The sequence below is a fragment of the Mya arenaria genome, chromosome 7 (assembly GCF_026914265.1).
Source record: "Mya arenaria isolate MELC-2E11 chromosome 7, ASM2691426v1".
Taxonomy (NCBI): domain Eukaryota; kingdom Metazoa; phylum Mollusca; class Bivalvia; order Myida; family Myidae; genus Mya; species Mya arenaria.
The window spans coordinates 58,390,279-58,408,954 of NC_069128.1; the positions used below are offsets into that span (position 1 = coordinate 58,390,279).

The 18,676-nt window shown below is 35.1% G+C and overlaps 1 long non-coding RNA gene across 1 annotated transcript in view; it reads right to left on the reverse strand.

The window, feature by feature from the left end:
* Positions 1-11,375: 11,375 nt before the first annotated feature.
* Positions 11,376-18,676, reverse strand: part of LOC128240609 (uncharacterized) — a 42,347-nt gene continuing 35,046 nt past the window's right edge. Inside the window, exon 3 of the long non-coding RNA XR_008262219.1 lies at positions 11,376-11,543. This is a non-coding gene — a long non-coding RNA (uncharacterized LOC128240609). The remainder of the gene's footprint in view (positions 11,544-18,676) is intronic.

An 18,676-nucleotide genomic window follows, 5' to 3' on the forward strand; every position in this document is an offset into this window, starting at 1 on the left:
TATTGTTTAAGCAATTAATTAAGTAATAAAAGTTTGTTTTTTTCTTTTTTTCAAATTATGCTATCTTATAATACAGATCGTTATTTGTTTAATTTTGGTACAAATGAAGTATATAAGGTATGTCTAATGTTACAAATAGCAAAAATTCAAATGCAAATCATGGTGACTTGACTAAATGTGAATGCTAATTGAATCAAAATAGTTAATAAATAATAATGTTCATTTGAAACAATTGAGAGTATAAGTTTGGTTTGTGTATGCCATATATTCCCGGGGGGGGGGAGGGGGGGGGGAATGAAAAAATGAAAAGTATATTACTATGCGCAGTGCTATAATAAGTTAATAAGTAAATATTTTTAGCTCACCTGTCACATAGTGACAAGGTGAGCTTTTGTGATCACAATTTGTCCGGCGTCCGTCTGTCGTCCGTCCGTCCGTAAACTTTTACTTTAAACGACATCTCCTCATAAACCGCTTAGCCAATTTCTTCCAAACTTTACAGGAATGTTCCTTGGGTGGTCCCCTTTGAAAATTGTTCAAAGAATTGAATTCCATGCAGAACTCTGGTTGCCATGGCAACGGAAAGGAAAAACTTTTAAAAATCTTATTTTTCAAAACCACAAGGCCTAGAGCCTTAATATTTGGTATATAGCATCATCTAGTGGTCCTCTACCAAAATTGTTAAAACTATCCCCCTGGGGTCAAAAATGGCCCTGCCCCGGGGGTCACTTGTTTTACATAGACTTATATAGGGAAAATCTTCTTCTCAAAAACCACAAGGCCTAGAACCTTGAAAATTGGTATGTGTCATCATGTAGTGGTCCTCTACAAAATTTGTTCATATTATTCTCCTGGGGTCAAAAATGGCCCCGCCCCAGGGGTCACTAGTTTCATTACATAGTGTTATATAGTAAATCTTTAAAAATCTTCTCCGAAACTGTAAGGCCCAGGGCTTAGATATTTGGTATACAGCATCATCTAGTGGACCTCTACCAGATTTGTTCAAATTATTGCCACAGGGTCAAAATTGACCCCGCCTAGGGGGTCCTTGTTTTTACGTAGTGTTATATAGTAAATCTTTAAAAATATTCTTCTCCAGAACCGTAAGGCCAGGAGATTAGATATTTGGTATACAACATCATCTTGTGGACCTCTATCAAAGTTGTTCAAATTATTGCCACAGGGTCAAAATTGGCCCCGCCCTGAAAGTTATTTGTTTTTATATAGTCTTATATAATAAAACTTTAAAAATCCTCTTCTCCAAAATATAAGACCTAGAGCTTTCATATTTGGTATATAGTGTTACCTAGTGGACCTACACCAAAGGTATTCAAATTATTGTCCCGGGGTCAAATTGGCCTTGCTCATGGGTCATTTGTTTTTACATTGTCTTGTCACTGAACATCTTTTCCTCTGAAAGTAAAGGTCAGAATGACTCCATACTTGATATGTAGCATCCTTACATGGTCCTTTCTCAACTTTGTTCAAATGGTTTTGTTTGGCCCCTTTTAGGGGTCACCAGAGCAAAAAATAGAAAAACCTTTAAACAACTTGATCTTATTAACTGCTTGATGGATCTTCAAGTCTGAAGCATCCTAGCATGGGCCTCTGTCAGGTCTTTTCAAATAATTTTGTTTGGCCCCTTTTAAGGGCCACCAGAGCTAAAATTAGTAAAAAAACTTAACATTTTCTTCGCATGAACCCCTTGATAGATCTTCAGCAAATTTGGTTTGAAGTGTCCTTGCATGGACCTCTCTTAAATTTGTTCACATAATTTTGTTTGGCCCGGTTGCCATGGCAACCTAAAGGAAAATGTCAACAATTGGTTATAATCATCTTCTTCTCCTAAACCGCTTTGACAATTTTGATGAAACTTCATAGGAATGATCCTTGGTTGGTGCTTTTTCAAAATTGTTCAAAGAAATTAATTCCATTTAGAACTCTGGTTGACATGGCAACCTAAAGGAAAAGTGTCAACAATTGGTTACAATCATCTTCTCCTAAACCGCTTGGACAATTTTGATGAAACTTCATAGGAATGATCCTTGGTTGGTGCTTTTTCAAAATTGTTAAAAAAAATTAATTCCTTGCAGAACTCTGGTTGCCATGGCAACCTGAAGGAAATTATAGGCTGTCGTGTCCGCGCTGTGACTTTCTCTTATATGGACAGATTTTAAAATGAAAATGCCATATGTTTTCAACATACCAAGACAATGTGTCGTGTGCAAGACCCATGTCCCTACCTCTAAGGTGAAAGATACACTAAGTGTTTATTCACAATGGAATGCTGAATATGAGGACATAAAGAGTGTTGGCTGTCATTTAGTATGATTGTTTTTTTTTTTGCTCAGAGGCAATTTAATATAACTTGCAATATGTATTTGACACATACAGGCAAGATAAACTTTTTATACGCCCGAAGGGTCGTATTATGTTATGGCCTCCATCGTCTGTCCGTCTGTCGTCTGTCCGTCCGTTAGCAATTCCGTGTCCGGGCCATAACTTGGTAACTAATAAAGCGATTTTCAAATAACTTTATACAAATCATCACTACATTAAAAGGATGTGTCGCGCGCAATTTCCAGGTCCATACCTTAAAGACTTAGAATCACCATGGGGGTGCGTTAGCAATTCCGTGTCCGGGCCACAACTTTGTCACTAATAAAGTCATTTTCAAATAACTTTATACAAAGCATCATTACATTAAAAGGATGTGTCGCGCGCAATTTCCAGGTCCATACCTCAAACACTAGAATCACCATGGGGGGGGGCGTTAGCAATTCTGTGTCCGGCCACATCTTTGTTACTAATAAAGTGATTTTCAAATAACTTTATACAAATCATCACTACATTAAAAGGATGTGTCACATGCAATTTCCAGGTCCATACCTCAAAGTCTAGAATCACCATGGGGGGGACGTTAGCAATTCCATGTCCAGGCCATAACTCAAAGACTAGAATCACCAATGGGGGGCGTTAGCAATTCTGTGTCCTGGCCACATCTTTGTTACTCGTCCGTTAGCAATGGGGGGGACGTTAGCAATTCCATGTCCAGGCCATAAATCAAAGACTAGAATCACCAATGGGGGGCGTTAGCAATTCTGTGTCCTGGCCACATCTTTGTTACTCGTCTGTTAGCAATTCCGTGTCCAAAAGGATGTGTCACGCGCAATTACCAGGTCCATAACTCAAAGACTAGAATCACCATGGGGGGGCGTTAGCAATTCTGTTTCCGGGCCACATCTTTGTTACTCGTCCGTTAGCAATTCCGTGTCCGGGCCATAACTTGGTAACTAATAAAGCGATTTTCAAATAGCTTTATACAAATCATCACTACATTAAAAGGATGTGTTCGCGCGTAATTTCCAGGTCCATACCTCAAAGACTAGAATCACCATGGGGGGGGGGCGTTAGCAATTCTGTGTCTGGGCCACATCTTTGTTACTAATAAAGTGATTTTCAAATAACTTTATACAAATCATCACTACATTAAAAGGATGTCACATGCAATTTCCAGGTCCATACCTCAAAGTCTAGAATCACCATGGGGGGGACGTTAGCAATTCCATGTCCAGGCCATAACTCAAAGACTAGAATCACCATGGGGGGGCGTTAGGAATTCTGTGTCCGGGCCACATCTTTGTAACTCGTCCGTTAGCAATTCCGTGTCCGGGCCATAACTTGGTAACTAATAAAGCGATTTTCAAATAACTTTATACAAATCATCACTACATTAAAAGGATGTGTTGCGCGCAATTTCCAGGTCCATACCTCAAAGACTAGAATCACCATGGGGGGGCATAAGCAATTCTGTGTCCGGGCCACATCTTTGTTACTCAGTCCGTTAGCAATTCCGTGTCCGGGCCATAACTTGGTAACTAATAAAGCGATTTTCAAATAACTTTATACAAATCATCACTACATTAAAAGGACCTCAAGCCGAATCTTCTTCGGGCGTATAATGCTCCGTTTCGCGGTGCTCTTGTTATGTACTTGTTCATAGATCAATGTCACATTGGGGGGCATTTGTCACATACTTTGACAGCTCTTGTTCAATATTCTTTGAGAAACAAGCTATATTAATAACAAAGGTTAAACTCTTTTACTCAGGGCCATCATGGCCCTCTTGTTTTATGTATTATTTATTTATCATATGCATTGACAATTGATTATAATTTCATAATATATTATTTATTCTTTTATTGTATGTATTCTAGATCATTAAATAAATATAAGTAAATATGCATTCAAATTTCTGTATTTAGTCTTAAATAATAAATGTTGATATTGTTAAGACCAAAATCCGCTGGACTTTAGACCAATATTCCCTGGAATTCAGACTAAAATCCACTGCAAAGCCTCTCAAAAGTATGGCATGCATGTATTTGTGTCTGTCTTTTACCTTAAAGGTTGTACCCACCAGGAATACTTTTTGTATCCTCTCAAAATTCAGACTAGGAAACTGACTTGAGGTTGAATATATAAGATTATGTTTTTCATCATCTTCAGACAAATAGAAAATAGCTATCAGCTAAAATCTTATTCAACAATAAATGTTTTAGAATGCTAAATATTAGCAGTACACAGGGTATAAATCTTGTGAAACACATAGCAATAACGTGCTAAATAATGCACGTGAATCTAGGTAACTTGTAGTAGTAGAAGTCAAGTATCATCTTGGTTTATTACAGCAGAACCAGTGATTACGAACTTCGTAATCACAGCCCCAGAAACAAAAGCGTTTTTATTAAATCTCCCAGGTTGCGGAAACATGGCACATCGCAGGTGCGGATCCAGGAATTGATGTTAGAGGGGTAGTAACTTAGGGGCGCAACTTTTGACATGTGCTCCTCCCTCAGAACCGAAAGTATATGGCATAAACTGTTTTACGGGAATTTGGGGTTACTCCCTCATGTATGTAGTCGGAAATGGTGCATTATGAGCTTATTTTATTACCTTTGTTTCTCCGATATTGATGAAAACAGTAAACTTCGATTATTTTAGAGGTGGTGCACGCCGGGCGCTTAAACCGCTAGCGCTTCGACCAAATTCCCTGAGCTACACAGTCGGTCCAAGGCCAATTCCCCGCTATTTTGGCGCGAACACAAAACCACCGACTGTCCCCCCGGACCTGGGGTGGGGGGGATGCTTACCATTGACTGGTGCATTACTTTAGCGACAGCGATAGGTTTTCATATTACTTTTTCCCTGTTTGAATGTAATATCTTAATTGTCTGTTAATATGTTCACTGATAAAACTTTTGCGGCCTGGCACATTGCATCTCATTAGTCATGGCAGTATTCTTCAAGTTCAGGCTTCTTTTTTTCAAAATTCAAAATGTTTATTTTTTAAACCATTCATTGATTTATCAACACCATATTCACACATTCTCATTTACAAGAGGTTTGATAGTGATAAATCAAATGTGTAACGCATGGCACCATCACTCTGGTGAACGAGAATAATTTCATATAGCACAATGTACATGAAATAATGACAGTATGGCGAGTCGTTCCTTCACTATTTTTACCCATAAATACCATAAATTAAGCCTTTTCATACAATAGATCTCCATCACCTCTCCGACTCCTTTATAATTTGTGTAAATATATGAACATAATCATGTGGTCTTTAACAAAGATAGAAGTGTAAAAAAGTTTATATCTTCGACTTCAAAGAACTTCATTAATGCTAATTCTTGACCAAATTTTAGTTGCCTTTAACCTTGAAAATAATCGGTTAAATGGCAAGATGTTTGTAATCAAGCTTAACGACAGCGTTTTTGTGACATTGATGAAAGATGGATTTTTTTTGTTTGTCTTTTTTTTCAATCGGATAAAATATTGTACTAGTATCTGATACAGGGTTAATGAAGCAATACGATGGTTAGACGTCATGCTAACCATTGTATAGTATAGCAGCGATGAGGAATATGGATAAGTCGACAGTTGACAGGTAAGGACATTGTAAGAAGTGTCATTTTGCTAATTTTTGCTTTAAATATGGCAATATTTTTCTTTATTCCCATTTCCTACATGTTCCCATTACAAAATCTTACCTGTCCTTCCAATTGGAAATTTCCCATTCTAAAACTGAACTTTATTCTCCAATTGGAATGTTCCCATTAACCAAATATTCCAATTGGAATTTTCCAATGTTCATACTTTCCCACTTTGAATGTGGGAATCCTCCAATTGGAAAGATTCACTCATGGGAAGGATTCGCAAACAAATGCCTTAAATGAATCTATCGGTTCTTCATTTTTAATGAATATATTATTTTTCATGTAGTGAGTGTAAAACATTCTTAATTAAACAGTCAATTTCAATTTTAAAAATTATGTTCCAAATTCTCCCACAATTTTAATAGAGCCAGTTTTCCAATTGGAAAAGCTTGAAAAAGCCATTTTCCAATGGGAAGGCCATTTTCCAATGGGACTCCCATTGGAAAAGTTGACTTTAAATGCCAAAAAAACATATTTCTAAATTAAATTTCAGGAAACAAAAAATATCTCTTATTAGTATTACCTAACACATTTTAAAAATACAAAAATAAAAAACATTGGGTGAAAAATAAAAAAAATGAGTTTGCAAAAATTCCGGATTTGCAAACTTAATCCGGATGCTGTTTGTAGTGAAACTTATGATTACCTATTCCAACCCCTGTCATTGACTTGACCGGTGTATTTTCCCTTACTTATCTGCCTTACAAGTTTATTCTATTTATGACACTGAGAATATTGATCGCTCATACATTTAGATAAATTAAAACTTAAATGGAAGGTCCTAACTAGAAGCAAAATCTGAAATTGAAACGAATGATTATGACACCTATAAGTTTTACGAAAACAAGACGACTGGTTAGTGACTTACAAAATATAACAATTAACATTGTTAAACGTATAAACATTTAAAAAGTAATAAAACACATTTAAAGTCATGGACACGCTGTCACAAATATGTGTGAAATATATAAAAAAATATATTTATCCCTTATAAAAAGAACGGATTGCTTTAATTATTCATTGTGTATAAAGGGCTATACTTGTATTTTCCTACAATTAAATTGACACGCCTGCTGAGACCCATTTCAAAATTGTATGGAGCAGTGCACTTGGAAGTTTTATGATTTCGTGAAAAAATTCCTTCTATTTGAGTTGAGATTGGTAGACCATGTGTTTCTTTGCTCCAAATCCTAGGGAAGTTCTAAAATAAATGTATCAGCAAGATAATGATAATATACCTTCTAAATTAGAAGATTGTCGATGACTCGGCGTTTAACGGCTTTCTTTAACTGTGGAAAATAAGGCCGCGTACAATGATATTGGTCAACCTTTTGTACAAGTTGAGATGTATTTTAGTGACTTGCTGGTTACTGTTAAGACGATGGTGCTTGGACGAATACCTCGGCTGTCGCAGATATAAATGTCCTGTAAAACATGCCTTATGGAATATTGATCGAGTAGATTAATGTTTCTGGTTTTAGCTTAAGAGTTTGAAAGGGTGCTGTACCCTTTTTAGCACTATTCCACCATTATGAATGTAAGCATTGGCACCCTTCTGCCATCATGTAATAAAACGCTTAAGAAAATCAAATATTTTTTTGGTTTTGATTTAATCTTATATTATGATAATAAATATTTACATACCTGTATTTGGCAGATGATTCTTAATAGAACTTCATTCAAACACAAATCCTAACATTTTCTGTGAATCTCGAAATGTTCTTCACAGCACGATACAATATTCCCTTTTCTCTTTTAGTACCCTGATCCATATTTGCAGCATCCTGCCCTTTTAAAACAAATGTGCTTTATTACTACTATTGTTTGATGATGCCGATTCTTATTCAGTTATAAATAACAGTTTTATCATGGTAGAGAATCAGGTATTGAGCACTTCTCTTAACATGAGTCAAACAGTCTAAACACTCAATTATGAAGAATAGTCATTCCTATAACCATGGTAGTGACACAGATGTTCGTCACTTCTCTTTACCAAGAAACAGATTATGGTCACTAATCTTAACATCAGACCAAAAGTGAACGGTCCATGAATAATTGTAATTCCAATTAAAATGACATGGAAACTATTATCACTTGTATTAACATGAGTCAATGTCTAAGTACCCAATTATAAAGAAGAGTCTTTACGTAACAATAGTTTTAAAATTGATGATAACCCTTCCAACCCTTTCCAACGACTTAACCGGAGTATTTTCCCTTACGTAACTGCCTATTAGGTTAATGTTATTAATATTGATACGAACATGTTTACTATGACATTGCGTATATTGGTCGCTAATAACAAATAGATACAACAAATGTTAAATGGCAGGCCCTAAAATTAAGGTGATGACACGATAGATGGTGTACGTTCAATAGCTTGAAGCAAAATCTGAAACTTTAAACCGATTTTTAAACTCAAATTAATCATGACAAACATTTTTGGAAAATAACTAGAGAGCTTTTAGTAATTTACCAACATAAAAACATGAACATTGTTTAAAATACAAATATGAGAGAATAATTATAAAAAAATATAAAGTCATAGACACACTGTAACAAATATGTGTGGAAATAAAACATAAATGATTCCAGACGCCCTTAAATTATGCTTAATAAGGCCGCTTACAATGATGTCGGTCGATCAGACACTTCTTTTGTACAAGTTGAGATGTATTCAGGGGACTTATTGGTATATACTATAAAGGTGATTGAACTTCAAACGAATAACGCGGCTGTCGCAGATTGTTGAGTGTAAGATAGGTTAACCTTAACACGACTGTAGGTTTTTTTTGCGGAAACGAGGTTTACCGAGTAAATTTGGTTCAGTAAATTTGCTTCAGCGTTAAGACAGAATTAGCTAATACTAAGGCCTTATTGTTGCACTGGCAGTTTTAACCACAACGGTATTTTAAAGTTAAGGAAATTAACTCCTAGCTACGCTTTTTGTACGAGCACTCAGAGCCGTTCCGATAATGACGGAAGGCGTTCACTACTAGAAGCTGAGCAATAGAAGGCCCGAGACGCTCCGGACATTGGCATCGACATAAAGAGCCATTGGTTGCTATTGGAACGCAGCTTGAGCAATATGTTGCAGTCAATCAGGGGTTGTTGGTACATGTGCATCAGCGTGATCCAACCACCAGACGTTTTTCGGCTCGTACGTATATAGCTTTTTATATTCAACCTCAATGAATCAGCGGAATTAAAATTACACCTTAAGGCCGACACACTTCACACCAAGAGCTCATGGCCCAGTAGCTTCACGGCATAGGCTCAGCCACGAACTATTGACACACACTGCTCTATATATACTAATGTACGAAACGAATCAAAACTCTCTTTTTTCGAATACCTTCATGGTTGACTGCATGCGTAGTTTGGCGTATGATGTCAATCAAGAATTCGTCGTAAACGCTTGATGCTTGTTTTTTATGGACAAGCTCAGTAGCCATACCTTAACGAAAACCCTGATTGTAGCACCAGATATTAATCGAGACACACCGTACAAAATGTTCCGCAGAAAAAGACCACACATACGTCTTGCATTTTTAGCTTTGAATTTGATAATGAAAACCTTTATGTGTTTCAAAGTATATTATGATGACTGACCGATTAAAAGCAGTTCTGTCAATGCTAGATATTAGAACAGGTTGGAACAAGTGTAAGATTTTGCGCATATAAACAATTTTCAAACCTCCAGTAACCTCGTGTTACAGTGAACTCGTCTTTCAATGGCTTTTCCAAGGCGCTGTGCCAATCATTTTTAATAAAGCTATTGTGACGAGTGTTTGGTCTGGCTTTGATGAGAGTGCGTTTGTGTCTCTTATTCAGTGTCGTTTGGGCCATCATCTTGTGCCTCTCAACAGGGTTTATTTTTGAATAACTGACTACTGGACTTGTTCATTGTATTATCATTGTTTTGTTTCAGCGCATGTGAACCATATAGAACGTTATTGGCCATTCTGCTATGTTCTTGGATCGTCCATCGTCATAACTCAAATACAATGTAGAAAACAAACACAACTGATATATTGTGATACATGTTTTATTTTTCTGAATTAGGTATATACAAGTACAAATAATACTTTTGACACATCTTGGTAGTTTAGTTCAATTTTAATATGTAATTAACAATAATCTTACTTCGAATTTATTTTATATAATAAATAAGCAAGTATGTGTCAAATACGTAAATGACATCAACTTATACCACTTGGTTATTTTTTTTGCATTGACAAGGTGTTCATCTGATGTCAGGCATGGCTAGTTATCATGTATCAGCGTAACCTTTTTGTAAGCTTAAGAAAGAAGGAAATATAAAAATTGTGAAAAAAGGCTGAGATATTCAGCAATCAGAACCACAATGGCCATCATAATGCATAATTCTCAATGAAGGAAGAAGCCAAATCACAAAACCAGTGTTGACGAACAAAAACATTAAAAACCATACTTTCTTTGGATAAATTAGACAATTTGTACTCTTGTAACTTTATCTAATGACATTAGTCTTCGTAGATTCAGTTCGCAAAATGTTTTAACTGTTATGCATTGTCATTTGAATTGAATGACACATTTGATAATCGAAATAGCTAATACTCTATTAAAATTTAAACTATTCACCAAAACATTCACAATCAAAGTAGTCCGTTTACTGGTTATAGAGAAAAGAAATTAAATCTGTGCATAAAAAAACGGTCATCTTTCGACTCACAATCACATTGTATTCAAATATATGTATTTTAACCTGATCTTCATTTGTAATAATAACATAAACTCGTTGTCAGACATCAACTATATTAGTATCGTGGTAAATGTGATAAAATTCCCTTTATTCAAATAAACTTTTAAAGTTCAAATTATAACCCTTTTGTTATTATTATCTTTAAATGTGACACAATATGCTATGTTTCACCAAGACGTTCGTTACACTTTCGAAAATATACTTATAATTATAATTGTGTTAAATGATGTTAGATAACTGTTGAAACTAGTCAATAATAAAGCTCAATTGAAACGAAGTTTAAATCCTTCCTTGCCAACATCAACTATGTGAATGAATCCCTCGTTTGATGTTTTTCAAATCTTCGTTTGTTGATTTACGTAAACTAATTAATTTAAATAAAAAGCCTTTGTTATTAGGAGTCGTCCACAATATGGCACCTCAAATAATAAGCGTAAAAAAATGTGTCACTTTTGGTATGCAAAGTCTTGGGCATTTTGGGTAAAGTCCATGATACATATACAAATGCAATGCGAGATTCGAAAAAGGCACACTAACTAAAATTATCAAAGTCGTTTACAGGGAAAGAAGGGTATACGCAAGCAGAGACAACAGAAGGCTTCCGAAAGCGGCAGCCATCTTTTCCTTCCCGCTGCAGTCACCAACTTTCACCGTTAGTGTAAGGTCATTGGTTTCACCGCCGTTTCCCGTGCCTGTAATGGTGACCGTATGCTCGGCTTTTGTTGCCTTGTCGAGAGTAACACCGGAAGCCGTTGTCACAGCTCCAGTAGCTGAATCAACATCAAAGGTGGCATCTGAAATTGTTACGCGATTATTTTAGTCATTGATTGACCTTAGAATTCGAACATATCCCAATGCTGTTATACATCATTCTGATAATTATAATGCCAATAATTCTGAAAGTCTCAACTAATTAACTTAGTAATAGATGTTAAGTCATCGACATTTTATTTTGTTAGCAAGTATGGACAATTTAAAACAAACTTGTTTTGCAATCTAAATCAGAACATGGTATTAGGCGAAGCACAATCCCTCTAAAAGTTGTATTAAAATAGCTTAGAATTTATGTATTAAGTGAAAGGAACTTAGTTTCTATTTATCGGCTAAAACTTAGAAAATATGGTCTTATTATAGGAATATATATATAACATTCTGAATGCCTCTCGTACATTTTCGGTTCAGTTCCGAAACAAGTTGAATGCCTCTCGTATATTATCGATTCAGTTCCGTAAAATGCTGAATGCCTCGCGTATATTATCGGCTCATTTCCATAGCATGATGAATGCCTCGCGTATATAATATCGGTTCAGTTCCGTAACATGCTGAATGCCTCTCGTATATTATCGGTTCAGTTCCATAGCATGCTGAATGTCTCTCTTATGGTATCGGCTCAGTTCCGTAACTTACTGAATGCCTCTCCTACACTGGTTATTTCAGTTGGATTTCATACTGAATTCATAATATTTCAGATTTCACAGCAGATACGATTTGCCCTTTTCTCCTTTAGCACCTTGTCCCTCTTTTGCACCATCATGCGCTTTTTAAAACATATTTGTCTTTGCTTATTGTATTGATAGTTGTTAGTGGTTGGTGCACTCGATTCTGACAAAGGCATCCCGGGTTCGATTATCGGCATGGGCAAATGTGAGTTGTTTTTTTTTTCACCAAGCCGAACAAGTGGGTTTCCTCCGGGTACTCCGTTTTCCTCCACAACACAAGACCACACTCTCGTGTAATTAACATAGTATCAACGAGTATGATAGCTTTAGTGTGTTATAAACTTATTTCATAAGTAAAAAATATTAAATAAAATTTTATATATACGTACCAGCGTCCGCATATGTGGCGACACCGGTAGCAGAAACATCACCAACGGATTCCCCTTTTGAAGAAAAAAAGTTCGGTTTGTTAACTGAGCAAATAATCATTTTCAAATAGTGTTTTAAAACATGTTTTACTATCCCTCGGCAGTTGTTTTGAAACATATATCAACGATTGGCTGAATGTTTTGAAATTGAAATAAGTATATCACCTGCCAAAATTTTCTAAATGGCATGAATTTCACAATGACTTCGAAAAAAGTTGAATGTGTTTTGGGTACCTGATTCCGTTCCTATTAAATTAATTTTTATATTGTGGGTTTGACATAACGTGTTTTGATCCAATGAATTGCAAATAATTATTAATGAAAGTTGAACATTCATTTATACTGAATTGCTAAGTAACATATTTGATTTTCGTATAACACGTCTGCGTGTTATCCGTCACATTAATTAGTGCACGATTAGACATCTGACTAATGATTATCTTTCTGATTTAATACTGAATGCATAAACAAAAACACAGGAATGATTTTTTAATATGGTACAACATGTATTTTAAAATATAATGTTCTTATAACAGTTTTGACAATTCAATACTGAATACTGAATTTTAGTATACTATTTATCACTGGAAATATTGTTGAAGTTTACATTAGACATTTCTACCGACCTGGTCCTAAACCATCCGCTACGCATAACTCTTTTGTGGTGGTAGTAAAGGGGCCGACGGTGACATCTCCAATTGGCACGGTGACCGTAATTGTTCCGGTTCCACCATCGGCATCTGTGGCTCTGAAAATAACATTATTTTGTCAGAGCATTCGACATCCATTATATAACATGATCACATATAGTATGACTATGATACATTGGCAATTATCTTATTTTGTCTCTTTTGTGTGTGTCTTAAATTGCAAGTCATCCATAAGGCGAGAACAAAGTATGTGTGTTGTCTTTCACAAGTCAAAACATTTTCTATATAGGTATGTGTTGGTTTGTTTATAGTAATAAACACTATTTATCACAAAGTATATACAGTCGTTTCTTTGCCGATATAGTCAATGACACCACAATTGACAGCCAGTCGTTACGAGGGAAGTTGGCCAGTCAAGATCGGGAAATATGTTACATGTCTACAAAGTCTAGTATGATTGTTTTCCTTCTAAACTAACATATTGATATACTCCATTTGCTTGTCTTTCTTTTACTTACATGATTTCAAGAACCAAATTTGGGTTTGATTCGTAGTCCACTGTGGCTGTAAGAGTTACAATGCCTTCAGTAGATGTGACTATTTCCACGACACTTGGAGTTCCAGTGACCGTGTATCCTGAGACAGCGACATTACTGGTCGCTGTAAGTGAAACAACTGTTGTTCCCACAGGTGAGTCCTCGGACAGTGGTGCAGTAAGTGTTATTGTTCCATCGGCCGTGGCTAATGTGCCGTCACCGGTCCAACCACTGATAGTTGATTCTAAAATAAATTCATTTCTTAGATTAGAAGATTGATAATGATAATGTTGGCAATTGAACTGAAACATGATAACGATATGTATTTATGCATATTTCATTGTTTATTTAAAACGGCTTATATTATCTTAATAAGGATTTTTACGTTATTTTATACTATTTCATTATTTTCGTCCATTTTCCTAACCGGAAGTAATTGTTCATAAAACGCAAAAAGGCTTCCTGAATAATAAACTGTTCAACGAATTATAAATGCCGAGAATACAGAATAAGTGGCCTTAGCAATGAATCATCAATGTTTAAAGAATAAATATTAATACTTGAAATTAGTAAAATAAGAACATTTTGTAAATATGCAATTTTATTTCAAATAAAGTAAATGCAATATTACAGTTATGTCTCTGTCTAACTTGCACTTAAACATTTTAACATTTTAGCACAAGTAAGTGTTTTTGCATTGTTCAAAATAGTATATCGTTTTATATAATGTACCTTGCATCAACTATTTATGTCTTCCAAAACGACGATGACAAAGATCCTACTACTACGAGTACTATATTCCATTTAATAAATTTCCAACCTAAACAGTACCATCGAAAGCGGTTTTGCTCGCTAAAAGGGTACAAATCAAACATTATTTTTGCTATATTTCAGGCCATGGTTAAGTGTCTAGGGACATAAGTGTCCAGCCTATTTTCAATATACTGACCGATTGTGTCATAGTTGAAGCCAAGTATTAAGGTTATGCGCGCCGACCTCGAGCATGACCACTGATGAGAACACAACATGCGTTAACAACAGATCGTCGGCATCGTTTTTTCTTTAAATGATATTAAAAATTGAACAACTGAAATAATACAGTTATAAGTGATTTTCTGTTGGTCAAAATAACCGAGACATATTTAATTAAAGCTCCGCTTTAACAGTGCTACTATCCTGTTTCCTATAATTTTGGAATAAACGCGGTCGTTTTCCAGATAACCAAAATTTGCTAAATATACACCTGTAAAGGTTACATGTTTTGGTAATTTTCATAATAAATCATAGGCACGCTCCCCAATATTTTTGTTCTAATTTTCATTTTTTTCTTTTTAAATAAAATAGTAATCAAATTCTTAAACATATTGTCTTTGTATGTGTGGGATTAATATTAATGTAGACCAAACAAATACTCGTATGTATTCACGAACGTTGATAATGATATTGTCGTCGCTTTTCAGTACTTTGTCCTGTTTTTTATATTCTCACAGTGTGTGTCAAATTAATTTCTGCAAAGCATTTCTGTCCGTTAACAACTTTATTCGAAATATTTATTATTCTATTGTAAAGGAAAAATAATCTTTACAGGGAATAAAAAATATTTAATCAACTGTTCACCTGACCCGTACACATTTTTAGTCTACTTCGGCAACCGTATTAAGCGAATCCAATCGCGAAGAGCCCGTAAGTAAGATGCAATGGTACCGCAGGATTCATGCGGATGCCGCACGGTACTGGGTCGGGAGACGGGCGGGAGTCGTCTGATACACGTACGATTTTAAGACATCGTACGGTGCTCGCAATGGACTTTGTTAAATACTTGAACGATTTAAAGAGCAAGAAACTCCAAAATGTCAGTCCGGAAATCTTACGGAATTCGCTCGATTGTTGATTGGGCCGTCCTGGGTCTTTGCAATATTGTCTAACGTGTATGCTAGCTTACGGTCAGCTAGAAATCTTATCACATCGGACTCTTTTAACGTCACATTCCCGATGAGCTCTACGGCTAAGTAAGAACCTAAAGAATCACGCCAGAAAGACACGGTACCCTCGCTGCCGCCATGGTATTTTGCAAACTTTCCAATAACTTGTAACATACTGGCAAACAACTAATGACCTAAGAATATGTAACTGTTATCTTAAAGCGTTTTCAGAATGTTTGTATTCTGAATTTATGGATTATTAAAAACTAAAGAATGCATACTGGACCATTCTCTAAACGATTTCTTAATAGAATAATAGTATTTTGGAGTTTAGCAAATTTAATTTATTTAGTCTAACATACAAGTTAATTTCGCTGATGTTATCTATAAGGATCATTTTAGACCTTATCGCTCCGTCTAAAAATAGCATTCGAAAAAGATGCTTGTTTAAAATTCAAAGAAGTTGCTTGTGCTGTATGCTTGTAAAAGCATGTCAGTTTCATAGTATATGATTGTCTTTGTTTGTGTTCAACCCGAATTCTGAACAAAGTCACTCTTTTATTAAAGTAGATATAATTCATCCATGATTTCTTCGTCACAAAAACGCTGCTGACTTTCAAATATCACTAAGTCGGAGGCGTTCCAACTCCCTAATTTGTATGTATTTATGTTAAAATTATTACGAGTAAGATAACAGAAAGAACCTTTTAAAATACAGCATCTCTGAACGTCGCAGAACACAAAAGCACAGAAAACAATTTCCCGAAATCTTTATTCATATTTTGTCAATCATAAATAAATAAAAAGTAGACCCAGACGCCTCTGAAATTTAACAAAAAAAAAACCAGATCAATGTTTAACACTTTATTGTATGCGTTTTGAAGATGAAATGTTTGAATATTTACATCCTCATGCTCATGCTGTTATTTTCTTTGAAAAGAAAGTGAATGGAAATGTATTTTATTTCATCCCTGTTCCTCGACCCATTTGCTTTGCAGACAGTCCCCCGGAAATTTGAATGACAAATGCAATGACAAATGCAATACAAACACAACTTGTCATTATTGTATAACATTTTGTCAAAACAGAAAAGGAAGTATAAGTTGGCACGGTTCTTTTGAATTGTAACGACTTTTATTTTATAAAAATTCGTATTGATTATAGTGGAAACATGTTGTGTGTCAATTTTGCAATTTACTTTCCATTGCAGCACGGATGCAACCAGTTTAAATCACTTAACCGGTAAAATTATTATGTTCTAGTTCACTGATATGAGGCCTTACGAACAAAATGAACACAAAAGAGATACGATCAGTTGCCAAATATTAAATGAAGACAACATTTGAAAGACATATGAGTAAGGCTAACAGACACTTGGTTTAAACAATATTTATTTCGATATAATATTTACAATTAGTTTAGTTCTACAAATTTGAGCATAATCAAGATTAACAAATACCAAATACGTAATGCATTGAAAAAGAAAAACATGTAAATTATGCACAAAACAATAGTGTACACAGAATTGAGAAGAAAGGCTTGAGGCTTATACTATGTCTCTCTTCTGTAAGTCATTCACGCTGCTAGGCTAGTACACAAGTTGCAGTGACTCGAATAAATATAATCTTATAGTCGTATGGTGCAAACTATGCTGTGTAAAAACAAGTTGTTTTAGTTTGTAATCAATTAGTTAGAAGGAAGAAAGGATAAAGGTTGAAGAAAAGGAAGGTGTAATAAGGAAAGTGGTACAGGGACTGGTCAGATCGGGATCGGGATAAGGTTTGTTGGAATTTGTACTCAAAAACGTTTAGATTCGCGTATATAGTTCTGGACGTGGTCAAAGCTAAGTTTGTTCGTTTGATATTAAGCTTCCTTCGATCCAAAGAGTAATAGTAGAAGAGACAAATGACCAACGGTGGATAACTGACCAATGAGATGATTTCGTTGGACGTTATATAATGGACAGGTGAAGAAAAAGGGTTCTCAATTTCACCGCATTGACAATTAGGACTGTTGACAATATTTTTTGAGACAGACACTTAACGTGAGACCCTCGACACAAGCAGATCACACATGCATCATAAACTAAAACAGATGTTATAATCGCACTTTCTCTAACAAACTACATACATTTCGATCACAATCTTCGAAAATATGTTTTGGTCCGATATAATTTACAAGTGGGTTGGTCCGAAAAACACTATATACATAACCGCCTCAGATTTATTTTTGACTGTCAAGTTTTCATTTAACAAATTGTAGCAACAAGTGCATCAAATAAAAATGTTCTTTTCTTTTGCAAGATTGAGCAAAGTCGTTATTAGGGAAAAATAGGTTACACGATAATTCGATGTACGTGGCAAATGGAAACTGTTAAGCATATCCATTTTAAACAACAATTTAAAGTTATTAATAACGTAATGTCATACTTTTTTATTTAGCGAAGTGTTATGTTGCAACCCACTTTATTTACTTAAATATCTGATACTCGTTTCATCATGTATATACTTGGTACACACTCGTATTCAACTCGTTTCAATAATAAATATTTTAGTGAGCTTAATTTATTTATCTATATTTCCTGAACTCGTTGAATACAATTGTGTACTTTATGACGACTCATGAAAGATCCTATATATCTCTGTTTTAAAATAAATAGTTGGTATCGCATTTGCTTGTTAGAACGTACCAAGATATTTTTGTCGACGACCCTTTATGTTAAAAGCAATATCTTTTTAGAGTAAAAAAATGTCCATCCTTGTATATAAAGCATCCAATTCAGAACTGTAAATAACCCTGTCATATTAACAAATTCCACATTTTACATTGTTTAAGATACCATTTGTTCAGTTTCGCCGATTTGCATATTTCAATTAACTTAATGAGAGTTTAATTTAAATTTGTTTATCAATGGCTTTGAAAAATATATCGAATCAAACATGTGTATTAATA